General features: G+C 40.1%; 1 pseudogene; it reads right to left on the bottom strand.

The window, feature by feature from the left end:
• Positions 1–5,733: 5,733 nt before the first annotated feature.
• On the bottom strand, positions 5,734–7,226 carry LOC102829240 (annotated as a pseudogene).
• Between the last annotated feature and the right edge of the window lie 19,203 nt (positions 7,227–26,429).

The raw sequence follows: 26,429 nt of genomic DNA, 5'->3' as shown, positions 1-26,429 counted from the left end.
AGGTATTAGAAGCTAGCCAATCAAATCTGTTAGACTCCGTGGTGTAATTGTTAGGGTTCTGTGTCAATTTAACTAGGTCAGGATCTCCAGTGAATTAGCATGTGTTGTTGTTGTTGTTAATAAGTACTATTGATTCATTTCCAACTCACAGTGACCCTATATAAAGTTTCCAAGGAGTAGCTGGTGCGTTTGAACCACCAACCTTGCGAGCAAGTGCTTATCCTATAGTGCCACACCAGGATTCCTTCTTTGAAAATAAAGGCATTTTTATATGTATATGTATGTATATATATATATACTTCACTGGTTTTGCTTCTCTATAAAATCCAATCTAAGACATGTGATACCAAGAGACTGGAATTCTAGAGACACAAAATCATAAGGATGAGTTTTCTAAATTAGTACTCAAGTCTGACTGATTTTAAAGGCAATGAGGTAGGGTGGAGGCATAGCTGACCTCCACTTCATAGGAATTAGCCTTGGACTAATTTTGAGTTTGATTCTCTTTCCTTCTTGTAAAGTCATAGGTCAGACTTTATTTCACCTTTATTCACTTTAACTATTACATTCCTCCCTATGTCTCCTGCTACCTACGCCTTTCCTCTGCTAACCTCCCTCTTGTTGTATATTGCCTGCCCTCTCACTCATGTTAGCATGTGTCTACCTTCTAACCTGGAGTCCTGGTGTGGCACTGTGGGATAAAGCACTGTACCACAAGGTCAGCAGCTCAAACTCACCAGTCACTCCTTAGAAATCCTATACAAGATCACTATAACTCAGAACCAACTCCATGGCACTTAACAATGCCAACAACAACAACAACCCTCTTACCTAAGAATAATTTTCCCTCTTCCCTCTCCCATACCATCAAAGATTGCTTCTTTTATCAAGAAAACCAGTTTTGTGTGTGTGTGTGTGTTTTAACTTTTTAGACATTGGTCACATATAACATTTGTCATTTTGTGATTGATTAATTTCACTTAGCATGTCTTCCAGGTACAATGTGAAGTGTTTTACAGATTTATCATTATTCTTCAACGTTTTAGATTATTCCATGGGTGTATTATCAAAGTTTGTTTAACCATCCTGTTGAAGGGCATTCAAGCTGCCTCCATCTTTTTGATATGACTCCTGTAGGCAGCAAATTGAAGGATGCTATTTTCTTATCCATCCTGCTCTTAATGTCTCTTGTTAGTTGCTAAGTGCCATCAAGTCAGTTTCAACCCATAACAACCTTGTACAGGGTTTCCAAGGAGTGGCTGGTGAGCTTGAACCACCGACCTTGTGGTTCAAAACAACCTTGCAGTGGAGTGCTTATCCGACACTTTCAGGAAGTGTCCTAAATTCCACACCATTTACATTCAGTGTAACTATCAATAGATATGGATTGATTGTGTGGGGCTGTGGGTTGATGCACTGGACTGCAAAGTCAGTTTGAACTACAAGGTTGGCTGTTCAAGCTCACCAACCGCTCCTCAGAAACCCTATACAGGGTCGCTATGGGTTGGAACGGACTCAACAGCACACAACAGCATGGATTGATTGTTTCATTTTTGCGGTTTTTTGTTTCGTTTTTTTTTGTAGTGCTGCTGAATTCTTTGTTCCATATAATTTTCTATGTTGAGTTGATTTTGTGTGTGGATTTTCTTGTCATTTTCATATCTGTTGTGTTAATGTTTACTAAAGTTTTCTTATTTTCCTCTTTTTTATTTTGATGTGCAGGTGTATTATTTTGTGTGTGTGTGTGGTTACCTTGTAATTTTTTTTCCCCTGCCTAAACCAGTCTGTTTTTATCTTTAAATCTACCTGACTTCTTTGCCATTTGGAAGTTCTGTATTACTATTCCCTCTGTTTGCTTTGTAGTTGACTTCATTACACATTGATATGTCTGGTTCTTTGTTTTCAGTCTTGTAGGTTGGTTTTACTTTAAATACTTCTATATCTAGATTAGGAGTCCTGGTGTGGTGTTATGGGATAATGCACTGACCCTCAAGGTCAGTTTGAACCGCAAAGTCAGTGGTTCAAATTCACCAACTATTCCTTGAAAACTCTATTCAGGATTGCTATGAGTGGGAACTAACACCACAGTACTTAACAGCAACAACATACCTAGATTGAGTTCTAGGTGATGTTGTCATGTATGATAATCTCAGATTGTTTGCTATTGTTGGTTTTCAGTCTAAAGAATACCCTTTAGCAGTTTTTGTAAAGATGATCTGGTCATTACAAATTCCTTTAATTTCTATTTTTCAGGAAGTCTCCTAATTTCCGTCATATTTAAGGGACAGTTTTGCTGAATATATGATTCTTGGTTGGTAATTTTTTTTTTATTTCACAGCTTTGTATATATCATCCCATTGCTTTCTTGCCTGCATGTTTTCTGCTGAGAAATCAGAGCTTAATCTTATTGGTTCTCCTTTTTAGGTAACTTTTTGTTTTTCCTGAGATGCTCTCGGATTTCTTTCCTTGTTTTCGATTTTGGAACGTTTGATTATGATATGTCTTGGTGATTTTCCTTTGGGATCTATCTTGTTTGGGGTTCATTCAGCTTCTTATATGTTTATCTTCTGGTGTTTCATGACATTAGGAAAGTTTTCTTCCAACAACTCTTTAACAATTTTCTCTGTGCTTGTCTCTTCCTTTTCGGGAATTCCAATCACCCATAAATTGTTCCTCTTCATGGTGTCCCACATAACTCTTAGGCTTTCTTTGGATTTTTTCATTCTTTTTATTGATTATTTTTCTAGCATACTGATATTGAGAGATTTATCTTCAAGTTTGCTAATTCAGGCTTCCATTGCTTCACATCTATTTCCTTGCCCTTTTGATATATTGTCCTTTTTTGGGATCTTAGAAACAATTTTCTAGATTTCTCATTTCAAGTTTTGTATTGTGTCAAGATTTGCATTTATTTAGCCCATTTGTTCTTGTAGTGTTTTCTTGAATTCTTCTGAAGTTTTTGTTGTGTTTTCCTTGATCTTTTTATAGATTCGTTGAAGGTACCTAATTAACATTCTTTTGAATGTTTTTCAGTTAGTTCCATTACCTTTTCTTCTTCAAAAACATTTTCTGGTTCTGGAGCTTGGTCACTTGTTTGAGCCATTCTCCCTTGTTTCTTCCTGTGGGCTAAAATTTCCTCCAGAGCACTGGGGGGTTGTCATATTGATAAAAACAAACAGTGCAGTTGTTGGGCCCTAGGGGAGAAATCTCTGTGGACTTCTACCATTCAAGGGCTCATGAATTGGTTGTGGAAGGGATGTAACAGCAGAGTTTCTGGCCCTAGATAAGTTTCCTATTGACCTTAGTATTATCTATGTTCAGGACACTCAATCCAGAAGTAGTTCATGGAGGTCCTTAATGGAATGGATTTCAGGGCCACAGGGAAGCTGAGGGCAGAATGATTAAAGGGTCTTTGGGTTTTGTATGCCTGGAAACTAGTCCATCTGAATACAGGCACCAAATGATGCAGCTGGCCCCCAACTCACACTGGCATGGCTCCCAACCATGTGGCTCCAAACTCTAGGAGAGCAGGATCTACAATGGGGTGGGTGAGGCTGGGAGCTGGCTACACCTCTGGTCATCAGGAAAGAAAAAGATCCTCCCTCAAGAATCTGTTTTGCCAGGCCTCCCTCCACTGCCAAAGCTGCTCACAGTCTGGCCAGTCATTCAATAGTCCGTCACACTCTCTTGCAGTCCTTGATTTGGCTCTCTTCCCAGCAAGCACTCCATCCACTTCTCTAACCTTTTTTCTGAAGTTCAGGGTGCCAGAATTTTTATTTCTGTCTGTTTTATTTGGTCTTTCATATCTTTGTTGTAGAGGGTCTATGTAGTGTGTCTGCCTAGTCCTCCATCTTCAGAAGCATGAGGTTTTGTAAGAGAAAGAACCAAGGTGCATGGAAACCAAAACTTTTAATCTTTAGAGGGTTAGTTTGGATTTTGTAATGGTTGAAAGGAATGTAGGGGATAAAATGCTGAAGCAGAGTGAAGAGTGGAAGCTTCTGGAGTTGCCTAAAGCAGATGTCACACTGGTTGAACTAGATGGCTAATAGGGGATCAGGCCTCCTGGAATCCAACCTGCCTGAGCCCCAAGGCCATATGCATATATATATATATATTTTTTCACTTCTAATATACCTTTATTATTATTTTTAGTTTTTCTTGTATTTTTAATTATATAACAATACAAAAAAATGCAACTACCTTGCAGTCAGTTGCACCACTCATGAAAGAAACATCCATGCAATTGAGTTTCCCATGAGCTACAGACCTTTGCTACAGCTACAATTGGTCCTTTCTGGCTCCACATTCCTAATTTGCATTTCTACCATCTACTTCATAAAATATATTTTAAGTCCAAAACTGAAAAGACATTCAGGGCATCTCAGGATTCTTACCCTTCCAGCATATCTAGCTTTTACAATAGCAGGAAAAAATGGGGGAAGAGAATAGGAAATGGCAAATATTTTTCAAAGCTTCATTCTTATAGGACAAGACAAGTAGAAAAGATGGGTTCTGAATTAACAGATTCATATACCAATGAAGTCCAAAGTCAAAAGAAAAGTTAACTGCCAAGACTGGAACTCAACAGTCTTGCCTCCAGTCAGAACTGATCCTGGACACCGATTCAGAATCAATGGGTAATTATTAGAAAAAGAACACTGATCTGACTAAAAATTATGTAACAAGAAAAATTCTGAATAGCTATTTGACGATTTAAGAGCAGAATTCACAACTCTTGGCTTTTAATCTGCCTTTGGCCAAAAAATAATGGGCTCCCATTGCTGCTTGTTGAACATAAATTAAAACATCCAATCTCTGAACCCAGTGCCTTCAAAATTCTATCCCATTTCTATTGTATATTGTATTCCCTGTATAGGAGAGCTGAAGACCCAGAGCACACTTCATAGTCTTATGGGAAATATTTACAAGTCCGTCAAGAAGAATGGTCTGCAAAGAAGAACTTTCTGTACTGCTCTTCAATATAGGACCTACCAGTCACATGTGACCACTGAGTCTTTGGCATGTGGCTGGTGTGATTAAAGAACTAAATTTTAAGCTATAATTTCAGTTTATATTAAATAGCCACATGTGGCTAGAGGCTAGCAGAGAGTACAGTTCTGGATGCTACAAAAGTTGATTTTAAGTAAATAAAAACATATTCAAAACAAATGAATTTTTTCTTTCTTGTTGCTGTCGTTAAGTGCTGTTGAGTCGGTTCTGATTCAAAGCGACCCTGTCTAGGGTTTCTGAGGAGCAGCTAGTGAGTTTGAACTGCTGGCTTTGTGGTTCACAGTCCACAGCTGTTCCTACAGTGCCACACCAACAAAACACATTATCTGTTCAAAAAGATAATCTTTCTCTGGGTAAAGCCCAGGGGCCAATATTGATCTAGTTCTACCCAGTAAGGCCAGGGAATACAGGGTAAATCAATGGAAATCCTAGCTTCAAGATCTCAGGTGTCCTTTTCCTTGTTCCCAGGATTACTCTTTATACTTTTCTTTAAAGCTATTCCTATCTTAACTTAAATAAATGTTTTCTTGTTTTTCTTTATTCTTGGTAGTATCTTTCCACTGGACAGATTCAACAATCACATTATCTTTGTCTTCTATCCTTTACACTAGGAGGTTGACATTTTGGCAAACACGCCAAAGAAACTTTATAGCACAAGGATCATATGCTACCTTAGTTGTAAGGGTCCAATTTGAAAAAACAAAAACAAACAGACTCTGGGATTCAAGAGGAAGATAAATTCGGAACTGAAAATGAAGGGATGAAGGTCATTTCCTCTGAACAGTTTTCCCAAGTCCATTCATGTGGAAATGCCTCAACTTCAGGAGACTTAAAAGACTTTTCTGTGTGAATTTTCCGATGTTGACTGAGGTAGGCATTTCTGCTGAAGCATTGCCCACAGTCAGCGCACTTGTAAGGTTTTTCTCCCATGTGAGTCCTCCGGTGTCTGGTAAGGTTAAAGCTTTGACTAAAGCATTCGCCACAATCAGGACATTTATAAGGTTTCTCCCCTGTGTGTATCCTTTGGTGAACTCTGACTAAAAGTTTTCCAACACTCAGAACATCTGTAAGGTTTCTCTCCTGTATGTGTTCTCTGATGTCTAATAAGATGAGAACTGAGGCCAAAACTCTTTCCACACTCACAACATTTATATGGTTTCTCTCCTGGCTGAATTCTACATTCTTCTATCATATCGTAGTTCTGACTCATACTTCCTTCACATTCAAACCTTTTATAGGATTTCTCTCTTATGTGTGTTTTCTAGTGTGTAATATGGTTTGAACTTCGACTGAAATTCTTCCCACATTCTGGACACTGGTAGGGTTTTTCTCCTGTATGTATTCTTTGATGCTTTATTAGAGTAGAATTACAACCAAAGATTTTTCCACACTCCAGACACTTGTAGGGCTTCTCACCTGTGTGTATCCATCCGCTGGTGGCGAATCAGGCTGGAACTCTGACTAAAACTCTTACCGGAATCAGGGCACTTATATGGTTTTTCTCCAGTGTGAGTCCTCTGATGTTCTATCAGGACAAAGCTGTGGCTGAAACATTTCCCATGCTCAGGACATTTATAGGGCTTCTCTCCCGTGTGAGTTCGCTCATGGATAATAAGATGGGAGGTATTGCTGAAGCTTTTCCCACATTCACCACACTGGTAGGGCTTTTCTTCTGTGTGTGTTCTCAGATTCTGAATCAGGTGAGAGCTGTTACTAAAACATTTCCCACACTCAGAACATTTATAAGGTTTTTCTCTTGAGTGGGTCCTCTGGTGAATACGCAAATGAGAACTATTATTAAAGCTTTTCCAACATTCAGGACATTTGTAGGGTTTGTCTCCAGAGGATATATTCTGCTGGATAGAGACACTGGTGTGTTTGCCTAGGTCCCACTTCCAATGACTGGATTCTTCCTATTTTCCTACAGAGTTTTCCCACTGACTCTCTGTCTTGTCATCATTCCCATAGGAATCATGACACCAATTCTCATCTCCTTTGGACAATGCATATAGAACTTCTTTTGTATCCTCATGTTTAGAATTTCGTGGGTCATCTCTTTTAGATCACTTTGAGGGTTTATCTTTGCTTGCCTTAGAGTTAATGTGTTGAACAGTTTCCAAATTATTCTTACTCTCATCTGTATAAGGACTTTTCAAACTCTTTCTCTCCTTGAAGCCTTTAGAATCTGAGACCAAAAGTTCTTTTTCTTACTCCATCATAATGACCACAGTCAGGCTAGGGGCCAAAAACCTGTTCTGGGGGCTACACACCAGCAGCCCTGCACCCCCTGCAGGGGCAGCTTCCCAGAAGAAGGAGCCCTAGGCTCCTCCTGACCCAACCAATCCAGGGTCCTAAAGTCGGCCATATGCATATTAATGTGGTTAGTACAAGGGAGAAAAAAAGTTAGAACTTAGATGTTTTTTAAAGGTTTGTGTGTTTGACTGCCTTTGGATATTGATTCATCCTGTCTATTATAGTAAGATGGAGTCCTGGTATGGTGCTGTGGGCTAATGCATCAGACTGCAAAGTCGTTTAAACTGCAAAGGCAGTGGTTCAAGCTCACCAGTTGCTCTTTGGAAACCCTATACAGGGTCACTATGGGTCAGAATTGACTCGATAGCACTTCACAACAACAACATTATTGTAAGATAAACATGTGTGATGAAAATGAATATTGGGAATTATGATTACAGAGAGCTTGTAAGCCCACCTTCAACTTGTATTTGATTAGATTTGCTTAAAAAAAAAAAAAAAGAGTTAGAATTTTCCCAGAAAAATAGGCTTCTTTGTTAAGCCTTTGTAGAGTATGAGGTCTTAGATGGAATCCTGATCCCTACCCAGAACCTTCAGAGCTGGGACATTTGCATTTGAAAAGATGTGCAGACCAATGTAAAATTGTTGAGAGAACAGGAGATTCATGCAGGAAAAGACACAGACTGTTTTTGAGTTTCAAGCCATCTGTTTGCCTTGGAAACATTAAGGCCAGAAAAGTCTGTACCCATCAAAGAAAATCCTGTTCTAGGGTTGAAAGGTAGCCAGTGAGCCATATGTTCATTGGTGACCACCTGGGTCTACTTGTGAGTAGAATTGGGGGAAATGTAGCAATGAAGACACAGACTGAATGTGGACATGTTCTATTTGTACCAATCGACCCTAAGATGAAAGAGAAGAGGGAGGGCTGGCTGGTCTGAATTTAGGGAGTTGCATGAACTCCTGAGCTCATAGGCACTGACCTGGGGGCCAGGACTGAGAGTGAAGGGGCCAGCAGGTCTGAAGTGCAGGGAGGTGTGTGTGAACTCCCAAACTTGCAGCTGGTACCCATTTACCCTAGCTTTGATAGCTAGGACTGAGCTGACCAGAACCTTACTAGATGAAAATGAAGATGTTTGATACTGTGAGCAAGCATAAATTGCTACATTTTGATGAACTGGACTTTTGCTTATGGATGCAGTTGATCAAAATTCCAACCAGAATGGAAGATTCTTCATATCAAGGAAATACTTGTCTCTCAGTTGATGGGGATGGGAAATTTAGACATTGGCTATTAAAAACGGGGGGCTATAAATGCACAAGTGGCTGGCTTACAAGCTTGCGTGGGTATGATTAGTTTCAGAATGAAGGGAGTATAATAGAATCCCCATTGGCTCATTTTCTGCTTTTCCAAAAGGGCCTGGTAAAAGGGGCTGGGGATGATACTGAGAGGATTTTATTATTTCAATTATGAGTAATTGTTCGTAGGAATAATTGTGATTATCAAAACCATAATTGTAGAAGATGTGTTACTAAATGGGGGAGTAGTTAATCTTTCATTTCAGGAAGGAGGCTAGCTTGTATAATGTGATTTTGACATTTAAATGAATATGTATTTTTTGTTGTTATCTTATTGTTGTGGATGTGCGCAACAAATATTTTTGCTTCATTCATTAGTGACATATAATATGTAAATAGGCCTGTACATTTTCGTTTGTACATGTTTTAGTTGTATCATGTTAGGTACAAGTCTGATTTTACAATTTTTTTTTTTATTTAGAGATTATGCATATAATATAGAAGTCAAGTTGACAAGGGTGGACTGTAATAGGGTTCTGTGTCAACTTGAGTAGGACAGGATCTCCAGTGGGTTAGCAATTAAAATCTGTCTATTACCATGGTGATGAAACCTAACACTGGCATAGTTAACTCTTCCTCTGCTTCTCACTGTCTGCACCATCTCTGGTGTTATGATTCTTTTCAATTCCTTCTGAGCCCTCACCAGAATTGCTTTTGATGTTCATAATTCCACCAATAGTCTCTTCAAGGCAATCTAGGCTTTTTCTCTCGTTGTTGTTGTTGTTGTTATGTGTCATAGAGTCAGTCCCGACTCATATCGACCCTGTACAGGGTTTCCGAGGCTGTAAATCTTTACGGGAGCAGAAATCCTCATCTTTCTTCTGTGGAACAGCTGGTAGTTTCAAACTGCTGACCTTGAGGTTTGCAGCCCAATTCGTAACTACTACGCTACCAGAGCTCCTTACTATTAGGCACCTTAAAACTATATACTCAGTATTCAATTCCAAAACCATTTTCACATTTTAGGTATCTATTAGAACAGCACCCCACTCTCCTGGCACCAAATTCTGTTATCAGAAGCAAAAAGATAGATATTCCCCTGTTCTTTGGGGAATATTTATTGGTATCTCCAATTTCTTTTGTATAAAATGGAGCTTTTATTTCACAAACACTTATATGAGGGAGCTTCAAAAGTTAATGGAAAAGTTCCACTATCTTTATCTTTCAATTCCACTTTTCTAGGAATATTTGACACCCCCTCATATACTAAAGGAGTCCTGGTGTGGTGCTGTGGGCTAATGCATCAGACTGTAAAGTCATTTGAACTGCAAGGTCAGTGGTTCAAGCTTACCAGCTGCAACTTGGAAACGCTATATAGGGTCACTATGGGTCAGAATCAACTCGATGGCACTTAACAACAACAACAATAACAACATATACTATTCCATGCATTTACTAATATTACTTTATTTAATCCTCAACCAGTTCTATGAGGTAGAGACTATTATTATCCTCATCTTGTAGATGAGGAAACTGAGACATGGCTAAGGTAATTTCTCCAAGATCACAGAGCTGAGAAGTGAAGGATTTAAGATTTGAACACATTCTGTCACTGGTTCTTAAGTCAATTATGAAATAACTAATATTAATAATAATAACCTACTTCCATCAAGTCCATTTTGATTCATAATGTTCCTGTAGGACAGAGTAGAACTGATCTTTAGAGCTACTGAGACTATAAAATATTTATAGGTACAGACAGTCTCATCTTTCTCTCTCAGAGCAGCTGATAGGGTTTGAACCACTGACTTTGTGGCTAGCAGCCCAAAGCATAACCCACTACACCACCAGGGCAACTTTAAACAATATTATTATTTATATAATAGAAATAGATGGTAGTTGGTGATTTATGATGGGGTTCCATTCCAATGACTTTATTGTGTAAGATGGTTGAATGAGTGAAATACTTCATTTAAAAAAAAAATAACTCATTACTATTGTCTTCTATCTTTATAAATCCTATCTTTATTTGTCTTTGTCTTTGGGGGTTGGGAATGTCACATATAAACCTACAGCTATATTTTAATATATACATAAAATGAATGCAAATCATAAAAATTTTACTCTGAGTTGGTAATTTGTCAGTTGCAGTAATAACTCTACTTGTGGAAGGTTCTGGATCATCGATTATCCCTGGGAATAAGGACTGCATGTATAATCAGAAAATTAGGGAGTGTTGTCTGTATGGTCCTTTTTTTCCTTCATATGTCTCAAGATACCATCTCATTGCTTCCTGAATTTGCTTATTGAATTTAGCAAAGCGATCAGCATTTGAGTACATGTTTTCAAAAGACTGAAGCAAGCTCCTGATGTAGTTTGGAAAACTAAATTTATGCAGCAGTGTTTTGAACAGTAAATCATAAAATTGAGCAACTGTGAGCAAACAATTTTGAATGATAACATGAGCACATAACTCATTACAACACTGTATGCAGTACACATTACTAAAGATAGGTGCAAAAATACAAAATCTAACGAAGGCGTAAGTGCAGCTTGTCATAATTTGCATATGTTAAGCTGGGACATCTATATATAACATACAGGAAATACTGATTCCATTTTATAAGGAGCCCTGGTGGCACAGTGGTTAAACTCTCACCTGCTAACTAACGGGTCAGTTGTTTGAACCCACCAGCTGCTCCTTGGAAGAAAGCTATGGCAGTCAGCTTCAATATTACAGTCTTAGAGACCCACTGGGACAATTCTATTCTGCTCTGTATATAGGGTTGCTATACGTCAGAACTGCCCATTGACTGTCATACTGCGGTAGCTTGTGTGTTGCTGTGATATTGGAAGCTATGTGATCAGTATTTTAAATATCAGAAGGGTCACATATGATAAAGGGTCACATATGATCAACAGATTTCAACAGTTTTCAGACTAAGACAGACTAGGATGGAGGAAAGGCAGGACACTTCTGAAGGTTAACACTGAAAACCTTATGAATAAAAGCAGAACATTGTCTGATGTAGCGTAGTGGTTATGAATCGGGCTGCGAACCTTAAGGTCAGTGGTTCGAAACTACCAGCTGCTCCGCGGGAGGAAGATCAGGCTTTCTACTCCCGTAAAGATTTACACCCTCGGAAACCCTGTACAGGGTCGCTATGGGTCAGAACTGACTCAACAGCACTAAACAACATCAAGAACAATTGTCTGATGTAGTGCCAAAAGATGAGTCCCTCAGGATAGAAGAAGGCACTCAACGGCCGATTGTTCATATATAAGTTCAGACTAAAGCTGTAGAAAGTTAAAGCAAGTCAACTATCAAACAAAAATCCTCACAACTGGACCAGCAAATAATGTCATGACAAATGGAGAAACAATTGAAGTTGTCAAAGATTTCATTTTACTTGGACTTACAATCAATGCTTATGGAAGCAGCAGTGAAGAACCAAACAATGTGTTGTATCAGGCAAACCTGCTGCAAAAGACTTCTTTAAAGTGTTAAAGAGCAAAGGTGTCACTTGGAGAACTAAGGTGTGCCTGACCTAAGACATGATATGTTCAATAGCCTCATATGCATGTGAAAACTGGACTATGAATAAGAAACACCAGAGAAGAATCAATGCATTTGAACTATGGTGTTAGTTAATAATATTGAAAATATCATGGATTGTCAGAAGAGTAATAAATCTGTTTTGGAAGAAGTACAACTGGACTGCTCATAGAAGCAACTGGTACACTGGACATATTGTCAGGAAGAACCAGTCCCTGGAGAAGGACATCATGCTTGGTAAAGTGAAGGGTCACCTGAAAAGAGGAAGACTCCCAACTTGATGCATTGACACAGTGGCAGCAATAGTAGGCTCAAACACAACAATTATAAAAATGGCAGAGGACCAGACAGTGTTTCATTTTGTTGTATATAGGTCTCTGTGAGTTGGAACAGACTCAATGACACTTAACAACATCAACATGAGGCAGAACTGACTCAATGGCAATGCATTTGGTTGGTATGTGTTTGTTGTATTTATAAAATATAGAATATAAATATATAGTATGTTCTGTACCATAAGATTAGTTTGAACTGCAAGGTCAGTGGCTCAAAGTCACCAACTGCTCCTCAGAAACCCTATGAGTCATAACTGACTCAACAGCACTTAACAACAACAACAATCAAATTTTAAATAATGATCCCGGACCTTTAAAGGATGCCTTTTGTCTTAGGATGGATTCTCCAGAGGAGCAAAACCAGTGAAGCATATATGTGAGGAGGCTTCAAAATGTTTGTGGAAAAATTCACTTATCTTTTCATTCAAATTTTCATGAACTTTTTAAAGTGTCCTCATTTAAAAACGTCCTCATGTATTGTTGTTGTTGTTAAGTGCCGTCTGAGTAGGTTCCAACTCATAATGACCCTGTATAGAGTTTCTGAGGAGTAGCTGGTGAGCTTGAAATTCCAACCTTGCAATTCAAATTGACCTTGTGATCCAGCACATTAACTTGCAGCGCCACACCAGGACTCCATAAGTATGTATGTTGTTGTTGTTATGTGCCGTGGAGTCGGAACCGACTCATAGCGACCCTGCACAGGGTTTCCGAGGGTGTAAATCTTTACGGGAGTAGAAAGCCTCATCTTTCTCCCGCGGAGCAGCTGGTAGTTTCGAACTGCTGACCTTGCGGTTCACAGCCCAAGTCGTGTATAGAGAGATTTATATCAAGGAAATGACTCATACAATGTTGTCAGTAGCAGGCTACTGGATTCTCCTAATTGGTAGCAGAAACTGCTGAACCCAAAATCTGCAGGTCAGGTAACAGACTGCTAACTCATGCCCTGAGAACTGAGTCACAGGATGATGAGGTAAATGCAGGATGGAAAGCAAGTAAGTTTTGCCAAGACATCCATACATATTAGATGCAAACCACACCCCAAGTAAACTTCCCTTTCAACTGATTGGCTTGCTCACATTCTATCACAAAATCGAGAATGATTATGCAGTATCTGCCAAATCACTGAAAATCATGACCTAGCCAAGTTAACATGTAATCATAACCATCACACCTTCCTATGCTAGACACAAATTTGACTTTGGATCTTGCCTAATTAAAATCTTTGATTAGGAACTTCCCTAGTCATTATTTCAATTACTGCTACATCTCTACCTCTCCAGCAACCCGCATCACTACTATACACGTAATGTACCGTGTAACATTTTATCAGCACACCAAAAATTAATTCAATGACCACTTTGTTCTAAGCACTGTGTAAGTTCATTTATCCACCAGACTTGCCATAGTTTGACATTGCTTAGCAACTCACTCTTTCCACCAGCCTATTGTAGCTGTCTTGCCATTACCTGGATCAACTGCTGTTACCTAGTAATCCTAGACGTGCCCCAGACCCTGTCCAGTCTTCTGCCCCTCTATGCTAGGACCTGGCCACATTAGGAGCATGGAGAAGGAAAAGGTATATGTGGAATGGGCATGTCTTCTTGGCCTTCTTTGAGGAGGCAGGGCTTTATCAGGAGTAGGATTCAGGTAAGTGAAAATTCTGGGAAAGATTATCTCTAACTTTGGAAATGGCTAAATAAGAACACTGTCAGTGTGATGATGAACTCAGGGAGAGGGAGAACCATCTACAGATCTAGGGTGGTCTAAAGTGATCAGGCTGACTGGACTGGAAATAAGATGCCAGGGGAAGGACCGGAGGGATGCCGAAGTGCCTGGACATGTGGCACCTCATCATGGCGAGGAGGTGGGTGAGAAAAGATGTTCACTCATATCCCAGGGCTGAGATGAGAGCTAAGCCTCCATTGTCTTCACTTCGAGAGACAAGCCTACTTGAGGTCCCAAAGTACCTACTCAGGCATTCTCAGTCTTTTTTATGTCCTGGACTCCTTTGGCAGTCTGGCGAAGCTAATTCACTCCATCTCAGAATGAAGTTTTAAATACGTATGATGTTTGCCAACAGTAGGATAAATAAAATGTGGTACATGCATATGATGAAATATTACTCCTGCATAAAGAGAACTAAAGTCCTGATACATGCTGAGTTAAATAAGTCAGTACAAAAGGCAAATGCCATACAATCTCACTTACATGAAATTATACAGAACAGGCAATTTTATTAGTGATTCCTAGGGGCAGGAAGAAAGGAGCTCTGGTAGCGTAGTGGTTACGAGTCGGGTTGTGAACCGCAAGGTCAGCAGTTCGAAACTATCAGCTGCTCCGTGGGAGAAAGATGAGGCTTTCTGCTCCCGTAAAGATTTACAGCCTCGGAAACCCTGAACAGGGTCACTATGAGTCGGAATCGACTCCACGGCACATAACAACAACAACAACAATAGGGGCAGGAAGATGGGGGCTGGGCAGAGCCATTGTTTAGAAAGCAGTGAATTTGCTTGCGGTGATGGAAAATACGGCAATGATTATTGGCGATGGTTGCTCAACATAATTAATGCCACTGATAGCTCTAGGTTGTACATATGAAAAATATTGAATTAGATAATTTTGTGTTATATATATCATTACAACCATAAAAAATATTTTTTTAAAATAAGGTAGTACAGAGAGGAATGCAAAGAAAACCAATTGTACTGAAATACAGTTATCCAAGCATTCAAAAAAATATGTGGGCTTCCTTATTGACCCACTAAGTCAATGTTTTGATAAACGATCTGTGGTGAAGGACAAATTTTTTTCCAAATCATCTTGGACTGGAAACTTACATGAAATAAGAAAAATTTTAAATTAAATACAAGCCCTAATTCTTTTTTATTATTTGACTCAACAGCCATAAAATTATTCTGTCCAATTGTTATCCAAGTTTCTAAATGTCTGTCCTTGATTCTGGTACTTACCTAGTCAGTTTCTCAACTGGTACCCATCCACAGACCACACACTGAACTGCTCTCCATTAAATACAGGCTCTACTTGTGGGTTTAATAATGACTAATTTCGAAGGCATGATGAGCATAAACAGTCTATCACTAACATGTGACAGGAAAATATCAGAATCCTGTGGGTGCCAAGGCCATAGTTTCACTAGAATCTGTGGTCTACTTTTATAATGAAGGACATTCTAACCTTTAGCCACCAATACTGGTTGCTGTCTAGTTGATCTGAATCACGGTGACCCTATGTGTGTCAGAGAAGAACTGGACTCCACAGGGTTATCAATGGCTGATTCTTCAGGTGTCTTCCAAGATACCTCTGGGTGGACTGGAATCTCTAACCTTTACGGTTAGCAGCTGGGCACATTCACTGCGTACACCACTCAAGGTGAAAACTAATATGGAATTTTTCCTGTCCAAGTTAACAGGCTCCCTGTATTCTATCCCCAGACTCTCTTGGCATCACCATAACTCTCCATAAAACCTTGGCCAGGCAATGTCTTCCTGCATTTTGGGTCACAAACTCTGACCAGGGTAGAAGCAGACTACATATGGAATAGCACAGGTGAGCTCAAGGTAGGGGGAGTTTCAGAGCTTCCAAACTGGACTCCTGTTGGGAAGTGTCCCCGGAAAAAAGGAAAGTGAAGTGGCAGATGAAAGAAGAGTTGGTGGAAGTGTCAACAGAGACTGCCAGCTGCTTTGGCATCTACCAGACTCAGGGTCTTGCGGGGCCAGGCTCCGCTGGACCTCCCACTTGTGTTTTGAAAATTGTGCTCACCCAGACTGACCCTCCAAGCCATTCCCGTCTCCTTCACGACACCGTTATTGAAATTTAGCTTGTCTCAAGCATGGAAATCAGCATGCCCCTCCTTGTTGTTGTTGTTGTTGTTGTTATGTACCATGGAGTCGGTTCTGACTCATAGCGACCCTGTACAGGGTTTCCGAGGCTACAAATCTTTACAGAAGCAGAAAGCCTCATCTTTTTCCTGCGGAACAGCTGGTAGTTTAGAACTGTTGACCTTGCGGTTCACAGCCCGATTCGTAACCACTACGCTACCAGAGCTCCTTATGCCCACCACCACCCCTCCTTATTCGATCCTAAATCCAACATGTGGAATAGGTGCCATACAGGGAAACGTCCCGGAGGCCATGCAGCTAACTGGATAGCCAACGGCGCATCTAGAAGTGAAGGCAGAGTAAGTGGTGACTATCTCCACTTAGGTGCCAAATCTTTGATCACTCAGACTGGTACAGGTAAGCAAAGACAGAGCATCTATAAGTTGGGAAGGTCAAAGAAAAAAAATAACCTTTCCGTATTTCTTGTACAGTTGACATGTTGCACTAACATGCATTTCATTCTATTTTACTAAAGGAAGAAATACTTTCATGAAGTAGAGAACACGAGCTAAGTACAGGATGGCCATGTGCTGGTGGTATCCAGGCCTCTGCTAAAACGTTTCCAAGGTCTTTTAAGGACTAGGTGTGGTTTAGTGTTCTGAGAGCGATGCTAGCACCGCCCTCTAGAGGGCGCAGGCTGCACTGCCTCCCAATCCTCTGGCTTTTTCTAGGGAGCTAGGTTTTGGGGGGCAGTTGAGGCGAGCAAGAGCTTTGTTTTTACCAGAAATGGGGCAGAACCTGAAGAATCCACAGAGATATCAGAGAGCAGAGACAACCAAGATTTCATTCACCCAGTAAATTGGTAGATAGTCATGGACTACCTAGAAAAAAAAAACAAAAAACAAAGAGAAGGTGAGAATGTTCAAGAACTCTCCTGGAATCATGTTTGGGGAATAATGTCCAAGTCAGTGGCTTCAGAGCCAAGCAAACACCTGAATACAAGGTTCAGGAGTTGCTGCTCCATTATGGGGTCTTGGGCAGTGACTGCCCATATGTGCTCAGTACCACATTTGCAAATCAGGAACCACTAGCGGAGAGGACTAAAGTGAAGACTTTATCCTGCCTCCCAAATGTATGCCAGAGTCAAACTGTGCTCCATAGTTTTTAATGACTGTGGTCTTTCTGTAGTAGACAGCCAGGTCTTTCTTCTGAGGTATCTCTTGCTTAACCATTTGCACAACCGAGGAACTCTGTTTTATTATTGTTGTCAATAGATAAAGTAGAGCCAGCCTCTAGACCCTGTCTATCAAGTCAGAGTTGGTTGGTTGGTTTGGTGCCATAGAGTAGGTTCCAACTCACAGTGACCCTGTATAGGGTTTCCAAGACTAAACCTTTATGGGAGCAGAAAGCCTCATCTTTCTCCTGCATAGCAGTTAGCAGCCCAACACAGAACTATCAAATAGGTTTTTCCGGTTTTTAATCTTTATGGGAATCATGGCAACCTCAGGCACAACTGAATGAAATCACTTTTGCAAATAGACCATCAGCCTTTTATTCCTTGTCTGTCTTAATCTGAAAGTTCTTCTGAAACCTATTTCAGTATCATTGCAACACAAAAACCTCCTCTAGCAGATGGGTGGTTGCTGTTCATTGGCCAGGAATCAAACCTGGGTGTCATACCTGGAAACTGAGAACCCTATCATTGTCTTCTCTGCAAAGGCTGTTGTTATTGTGTGCCATCAAGTCCATTTTGACACATAGTGACCCTGGAGAATAGAGCAGAATAGCCCCATAGGGTTTCTCAGGTTGTCATCTTTACCTGTAAAGATATAATCTCCCTGATAGGTTCAAACTACTGACCTTGCAGTCATCAGTCAAGCACGTAACCACTGTGCCACGAGGGATCCTTCTAAAAAGCCTTGTTATTGTTGCAGTTAAGTGCCATAGAGTTGGTTCCAAATCATAGCAACCTTTATGGGATTTCTGAGGAATGACTAGTGAGTTTGAACAGTCAACCATGCAGTTAGCGGTCCAGTGCTTATCCTTCCAGGACACATCAGGACTCTAAAAAGCCTTGTTATTGTTAAGTGATGTCAAATTGGTTCCGACTCATAACGACCCTGTAGAGAGTTTCCGAGAAGCAGCTGGTGAGATGGAACCACCAACCTTGCAGTTCAAACTGACCTTGCAATCCAGCGCATTAACCTACAGTGCCACACCAGGACTCAAGGTTCCCTATTCTAAGGTGCAGCAGTGGAATCCACATGGCTACTAAAATTTGATTTCAGAATAAATCATTGCTCTCTTTTGGGAAACCAGAGGTCTGGGGTCAGAAGACCCTTAAAACAAGAAGGAAGGATCCTGGGATTGCTAAGCCATCACCACCATGACAAGCTATAATATGTAATAACTTTGGAGTGTACAAAGCAATATCTAATGAAAACTTGGAGAACTTCTCTGATCTTATGCCAGTGATAAGTATAAACAATATTTTGGAATATTTAAGAGTGCTCCTTGGAGGCCAGGATGGCCAAACTTCATCTCTCATACTTCTGACATATTGTCAGGAGGGACCAGTCACTGGAGAAGGATATCATGTTTGGTAAGGTGGAAGATCAGAGAAAAAGAGAGAGACCCCCAGAGAGATGGAATGACAAAGTGGCAGCATCAATGGGCTCAAGTGTGGCAATGATAGTGAGGTTGGCCCAGGATCGGGCAATGTTTTGTTCTGCTGTGCATAAGGTCGCTATGAGTCGGTACCAACTCGATGGCACCTAACAACAACAACAAATAATATGATAAAAAATCTGCTATTTTTATTGGTGACAAAGTCACAGGTAATAGTTTGTTGTCCACATGCATCATAAAAGGAAGTGCTAAATTTTAGTTAGAGATTAATGAAAATAAAGAGAGTTTCTCTTTCTCTTCTTAGATTAGAGTCTTCCAGGCTAAGAACCCTTGCTGTAGGTTGGTGGGAACTGGAAAAAGATGAAAGGCACTCACTACCAAAAAAAAGTTCATTTCTATTACCTTCTATTACCGGCACTGACCTCAAAGATCAGGGTCAGTGACCTATAACTTGTGAGCTAAATCCAGCTCATCACCTGTTTTTATAAATAATACGTTACTGGAGTACCACCATGCCTATTCATTTATATATTCTCTGTGGCCATTTTACCACATGTTGTTGAGTACTGTCAAGATGGTTCCAACTCAAAATGACCCTATATAGGGTTTCTGAGGAGTGACTGGTGAATTTGAACCACTGACTTTATGGTTCAAATTGACCTTGTGGTTGAGTGCTTATCCACACCAGGACTCCAACTGTGGTATAGTTGAGTATTTTTTAGAGAAACTGTTTGGCCTACAAAGCCTAAAACATTTTCTTTCTGGTCCCTTCAGAAAATATGGCTGACCCTGACTTTTAAGGACTCCCAGGTCCTTAGTGCTCCCCACATGTGTTTAGAAGGTTGCATAGTGCACAGTTTCATGAGGTACCACATACACAGAAGTGAACAGTCTTGCCACTCAAAATGCATCTGATTGAAGATGGCAAATGTTGGCCATTTCAAAAAATTAAAATCTGTGGCTGTACGCAACACATGAGTAAGTTCATACCAATATGTTCCTTCCACTAAATATAACTATAAACCATGAACAGATTTGAAAACTTCATGGTCATAACCAAATACCTTGAGTCACTGTCTTGGAGACTTAGGACTACAGTGTCAGGGGGCATCAAGGTCTATATCCTACTTTGGTGAGCAGCAAATATAGTCCTAAAAGCTTGCAAGAGGCCATCTAAGATGCAACTATTGGTCTCTCCTATTCCAGAGCAAAGATTCAAGGAAACAATTAGTCCCAAGAACTAATGAATCATGTAAACCAAAGCCTTCACTACCCTGAGCCCAGAAGAACTAGATGGTGCCTACCTACCACTTTCTACTACTCTGATCAGGATCACAACAGAAGGTCCTGAAGAGAAGAAGAAGAAGAAAAAAAATGTAGAACAAAATTCAAAAGCATAAAAAGACCAGAGTGACTGGAGACTGATGGAACCCCCAAGACTATGGCCCTTAGCTACCCTTCAAGCCTGGGACATAACCCAGCCCAGGGACCAACTTTCAGCCAAAAATAGACAGGCCTATTAAGTGAATAACACCATCAGGGAGCAATGTTCTCCTCAGCACCATCAACTGCAGGAGACCAGAAGGACAACATTTGCTTAAAAACAAAGATCAGATGGCAGGAAGGTACATGAAAGAAAGATGAACAGAAACAGGGAACCCAGGGGTAAACTGGGCAGAGTGCTATTGCATTGAGGGGATTGCAACCAAGGTCATGAAACAAAAATGTATATATATCATTGAACAGGAAAACTAATTTGCTCTGTAAACTTTCAACTAAACCACAATAAAAAGTTAAAAAACAACAACGGAACAGAATTCATGGAGTAAGTAATTAAGAAGTCTGGAAAGTTAACACAGATGAGAAAGATCAACATTCAAAAGAACACCAAACTGGCCGTCCTTTATCATGCCCTGGCCAGTGTGCAATGCAGCCGGAAGCCCAGAAGTGGACACCAGTGCCAATAGAAAAAGGTCCAGGAAAAGCTCTCTAGTTCTGGCTAGAGCAGAAAGGTCTCCTAATGCTTGGCGATAGAGTGGGAAATCCCTTGTTATTATTGCTCTTTTCCCCATCCTTCCACAACCTAGAATTCACACCAGCTTCCATGATGGTAGTGGTACTGACAGTGGAGGCAACGGGGTCCCAAAGGAACCTAAAATTCTGAGGAAGGGTCAAAGAACCTACAATCACAAAAATGTGGGATAAAATCCAGTTGCCTTTATTCTTTCTTTGTTCTCCCATCACTTGTCTCTAGACACAGGTTCTGTTGAAAGAAGCAAACAACAAAGGGTAAATAAAACTCAAGCTTTCTGGTCAGAGGACTAAAAAGGGGAACCTCAGGCAACCTGAAAGAACCAGGGAGATCACACAGAGAAAAAAGCTTGGGGAACACCCCCAATTTGTCCTCTCACCCATAATAAATCAGACTAGAAATCAATAGCAGAAAGACAACTGGAAATTTTCTAAATATTTAACAATTAAATGACACAATGCTAAATAATCCACAGGTCAAGGGAAAAGTCTCAAGGGAAATGTCTTGAATTGAACACAAATAGAAAAAAAAAAAAAATCTAAAAAAGAGACTTGTATACTTGTATACCAATGTTCATTGTAGCACTTTTCACAGCGGAAACAACCCAGATAAATGAAATGTGGTACATTCATACTAGGTAAGACTACTCAGCCAGTAGGAGAAATGGCATCTTGATACTTGCTACAGTATGGATAGTGCTTGAAGACATACTGAGTGAAATAAGTCAATCACAAGAGGACAAATATTAGATGACCTCACTTATATAAAAATGCATGAAAAGGTAAATGTATAGAGACCAAAGTTTATTAGTAGTTGCCAAGGGCAGGAGAGAAAGGAGAAGGGAATGAGAGTAATGGTGATGGAAAAAAATCTAATTTAGAGTAGGATTATACAGCTGATTACTGTAACTGATGTCAATAAGTTGTACACATGTAAAAAGTGCAATTGACAAAAGCTGTGTGATAGATACGTTCACAAGGGTTTGGGGTTGGAGGTGGGGAGTAGCTACCCAGGTTGCTTATATACCACCAAACACCGCAATGAATTTGGTGCCTTGATTTAGAAGTCGAGGGTCATAGTTTCATGGGGAATCCCAGTTAATTAGCCTACTAATGTGTTTAGTTCATTACATAGTACCTAGTTCATTGTACAGTGCCTGGGGGTCTTAAAAAATTGTAGGCAGTCATCAAAAGAACAACAATTGGCCTCTATTTGCCCAAAAGAACAGAGGGAGGAATCAGAGAACGATATGGAACGTGTCATGGATTGAATTGTGTTCCCCTAAAATTTGTGTCAACTTGGCTGGACCATGATTCTCAGAGGTTTGACACTGATGTGATAAACCAATAAAAGGATTAACAGTGGAATTCGCTATCCTTAATCCCATCGAGACCCTGGTCTAATGTAAGGGAGTTTCTCACGAGTATGGCCTGAAACACCTTTTATTTTACAATAGATACAAAGACAGATGTGAGCAGAGAAAGAGGGACCTACCACCACCAAGAAATAAGAGCCTGGGATGGAGTGTGTCATTTGGACCTGGGGTCCCTGCACTGTGAAGCTCCTAGATCCAGGGAAAGGTTGGTGCCACACAGAGAACTCTAAGGAATGCTGGGTCTACAGATGCTGGAAGGAAACAAGGACCTTTTCCCAAAGCCAATGCTGTGGATTCAGATTTATGGCCTCCCAAACTGTAAGAAAATAAATTTCTGTTTGTTGAAGCTATTCGCTTGTAGTATTTCTGTTATAGCAGCAGTAGGTAACTAAGACATGGGCTAATTGCTTCCAGAAACAACTGCCTCCTTTGCAATGAGACCAGAAAAACTGGATGGTGCCTGACTACCATTACTGTGCAGTTTGATCAAAGATTCTGTAGAAGAATCCTCATCAAAGGAGGGGAAATACAGACAAGAATTTCAAATCATGGGATCCAGACTTTCTGGGTGCAAGGCAGCTAGATAAACCCCTGAAACGATTACCCTGAGTTAATCTTTAAAACTTAAACCAGAGAAGCAGCAAGATGGTGGACTGGGCAGAAATGCTACAAATGCTTGTACAGACCCTTTACAATAAAAATATGGCAAAGCCAAGTAAAACAGAAATTGATTGTAGTCCTGAATCCCTGAACTTCAGATGAAGAGATAGAGAAGTAGATTGAATGTATACTAGGAGAGGAAGCTAAACAGACCAGAAATACAATTTAAAAATGAGCACAGGACATGAAGAGACACGTAACCAAGTAAGACATCCAGGCAGTCAACAATATATGAAGAAATGTTCACATTCAGTAGCCATTAGAAAGATGCACATCAAAACAACAATGAGATATAATATTACACCAATATTAACAGAGAAGTTAACAAAACAAAACAGACCTGGACAGGGTGTGGTGAGTCTGGGACAAGCCTATGTTGTTTGTGGGACTGTAAAAAGGTTCAATCACACTCGAGAACTATATGGTGCATCCTCACTAAGTTGAAAGTAGAAATACCTTATGACCCTGCAATTCCTCTACTTGGTATATGTCCACAAGAAACACAAGCCAGGACACAAGTAGATATAAGCACACCAATGTTCATCACAGCACTACTAACAATAGCAAAAAGATGGAGACAGCCTTTAGGCTCAACAATGGAAGAATGGATAACAAACTGTTACATACACACAATGGAATACGATGCTACCTTGAAGAATAATGATGAATCTGCAAAACACCTCATACCATTGATGAACCTAGAGGATATTAAGCTGAATGAAATTAGTCAATCACAAAAGGACAAATATTATATAAGACCATTATTGTAAAAGCTTAAGAAAAGTTTTACAGACTAAAAGAATTATTTTTTGATGATTACCAGAGGTGGGAGGAAGGGGAGGGTAAAGGGTAGATACATATTAGCTTGGGTGATGGAGAGGGCAATATACAAGGGTGAGGGCAATATACAAGAAGAGGAAGGGGTGTAGAAGAATAATGAAGTAGAAGACACAGGGAGGTGTGCATGGGCTAAAGTAGATGTAAATAGTTATTTGTATACAATCCTGGAACAGTGTTCTGGACATACATACATGGATTGGAACATAGGCTGAATGGGTAAGGGGAAAAGAGTGATTATTTATATTTATATATCTATATATATATCTCCCACAAATATTTGACATAAACTAATTTTGTACATTCACACAATGGAATACTACATAGCACTAAAGAATAACAATGAATCTGAAAAACACATCCTAGCATAAAAAGGCTTTCATGCTAAAACAAACATTCTTTGATAGTTACTAGGGGTGGAAGGGAAGAGAGAGTAATTCACTGACTAAGAGGTTGTTGTTGTTGTTAGGTGCCATTGAGTCAGTACCGCATTAACTTGGGTGATGGGGAAAGCAATGCACAACAGGGAGGTTGGCATAAGAATGATGAAGACAGGTGAAGACACAAGAAGGAATGCAACAACCATGTTCTACAGGTAGATACATGGACAGATACATAGACTGAACGAGTGTGAGGGAAAGAGGGAGTATGCCCACAAATACATAAGGGTTTGACACAGGATATTTGTACATTTGCTGCAAACACACCTATGAGTGTGGAGGAGCATGTTGTTGCTGTTGGTAAGCGCAGTCTCTCTCAAATCGGAGAATCACCATTTTTAAGTGCCCTGGATTTTTTTTTCAATTGGAAATCTAACTTTGTGCGTTCCTATACCATATTCCTGAGTGCTATGTAAGGAGGTCTGGTAGCGTAGTAGTTACGAATTGGGCTGCTAATCTCATGGTCAGCAGTTCAAAACTAGCAGCTGTTCCACAGGAGAAAGATGAGGCTTTCTGCTCCTGTAAAGATTTACAGCCTTGGAAACCCTATGCAGGGTTGCTGTGAGTCAGAACCGACTCCACGGCACATAACAACAGCATGTACTTGTTTGGGTGGGTACTTATTGTGCCAAGAGGCATGTGTTGTTAATGCAGACAGTCCATTAAACCATCTACTTCAACAGGACAAAGAGCAAAGCAAAATGGGGTTTTTGTTTAAGGATATTGTCCTTCAAAGACTAAGTTGCCATGGTAAGTAGGGCTCTACCATCTTGGCTTGAAAACTGTACCCCTTTGAGGTCTTCCACAGGTCCTTGGCTCCATAAAAGTATGTTGTTTAATTTGGGGAGCTGCAATAGAAAGGTTCCACAGAATGAAATGCTAGGGAAAGAAGAAACCCAGCACTGTGTTTTCCAGAGGAACAAATCTGAATCTTCTGGGAACATTGTGTTACTTCTTCATTGCCCAATAATGAAGTGTTTTTGCAAGTCAAGTTGGTGGTGACTGTCACACTGCAGGGGAGGATGTGTGAGGTTTCATCAGAGGGGCAGTTCAAGCAGAAGACTGGGATCAGAAAATTAGAAAATATTTCTCTGACTGCCCAATGGTGGCTAAGGGATGTCTCACAGTTTTAGTTCAGGATATGTTCCAGAATTGTAACCAACCATGGAATTCCTTAGAGCTGAAAATCAATCTGTCAAAATGTCTTTTGCAAGCATCTGTTCAGTTAAGTCCTGTGTCAGATGATGATAGCAACATGATCATTGTCTCCACCCACATGCTTTCTCATGCCAGTCATCCTGCTGGGCATTTTGCATACATTTGCAAATATTCTAATTTGAGATCAAAGCCAAACCCACTCCATCCAGTCCATTCCAACTCATAGTGACACTGTATGGGGTTTTGAAGTATGGATATCTTTACAGAAGACAAACTTATTTTTCTCTTGTGAAGACTCTGAGGAGTTTGAACTGCCAATGTTACTGTTAGCCGTCCAGTTCTTTTCCTACAAGACCACCAGGATGCCTTATAATTTGAGAAAGGTATTATCATTCCACTTTTACAGATAAGGAGAACATCCCCCCAAATCAAACAGATTTCAGTCATGTGGTATGTGGTCTCTTGTTTCTTTCACGTAGCACGTTTTCAAGGTTCACACATTTTGTAGTAGGCATTAATGCTTCACTCATTTTAATTTCCCTATTACATCCACTGCATGTCTAGATCACATTTTTTATGTATCCATTCATGAGTTGATGGGCATTGGTTGTTTCTACATTTGACTATTATGAATAATGCTTCTATAAACATCACTGTGCAAGTTTCCATGTAGACAGATGTTTCTGTTTCTCTTGAGCATATGCATTGCTGGGTCACATAGTAACTAGATGTTCAACATTTTGAGGAATGGCCAAACTGTTTTCCAAAGTTGCTATGCCATTTTACAATGCTACCAGCAGTGGTTACAAATTGGGCTGCAAACCACAAGGTCAGCAGTTCGAAACTACCAGCTGCTCTGTGGGAGAAAGATAAGGCGTTCTGCTCCCGTAAAGATTTACAGCCTCGGAAACCCTATACAGGGTCACTATGAGTCTGAACCGACTCCATGGCACATAGACACCAGCCACAGCCACCAGCAATGTATGAGTATTTCAAACTTGTTATTGTCA

The sequence above is a fragment of the Chrysochloris asiatica genome, unplaced genomic scaffold (genome assembly GCF_000296735.1).
Source record: "Chrysochloris asiatica unplaced genomic scaffold, ChrAsi1.0 scaffold00141, whole genome shotgun sequence".
NCBI classification, from domain to species: domain Eukaryota; kingdom Metazoa; phylum Chordata; class Mammalia; order Afrosoricida; family Chrysochloridae; genus Chrysochloris; species Chrysochloris asiatica.
The sequence above is the reverse complement of the archived record's forward strand: the minus strand, read 5'-3'. Positions and strand labels throughout refer to the sequence as shown.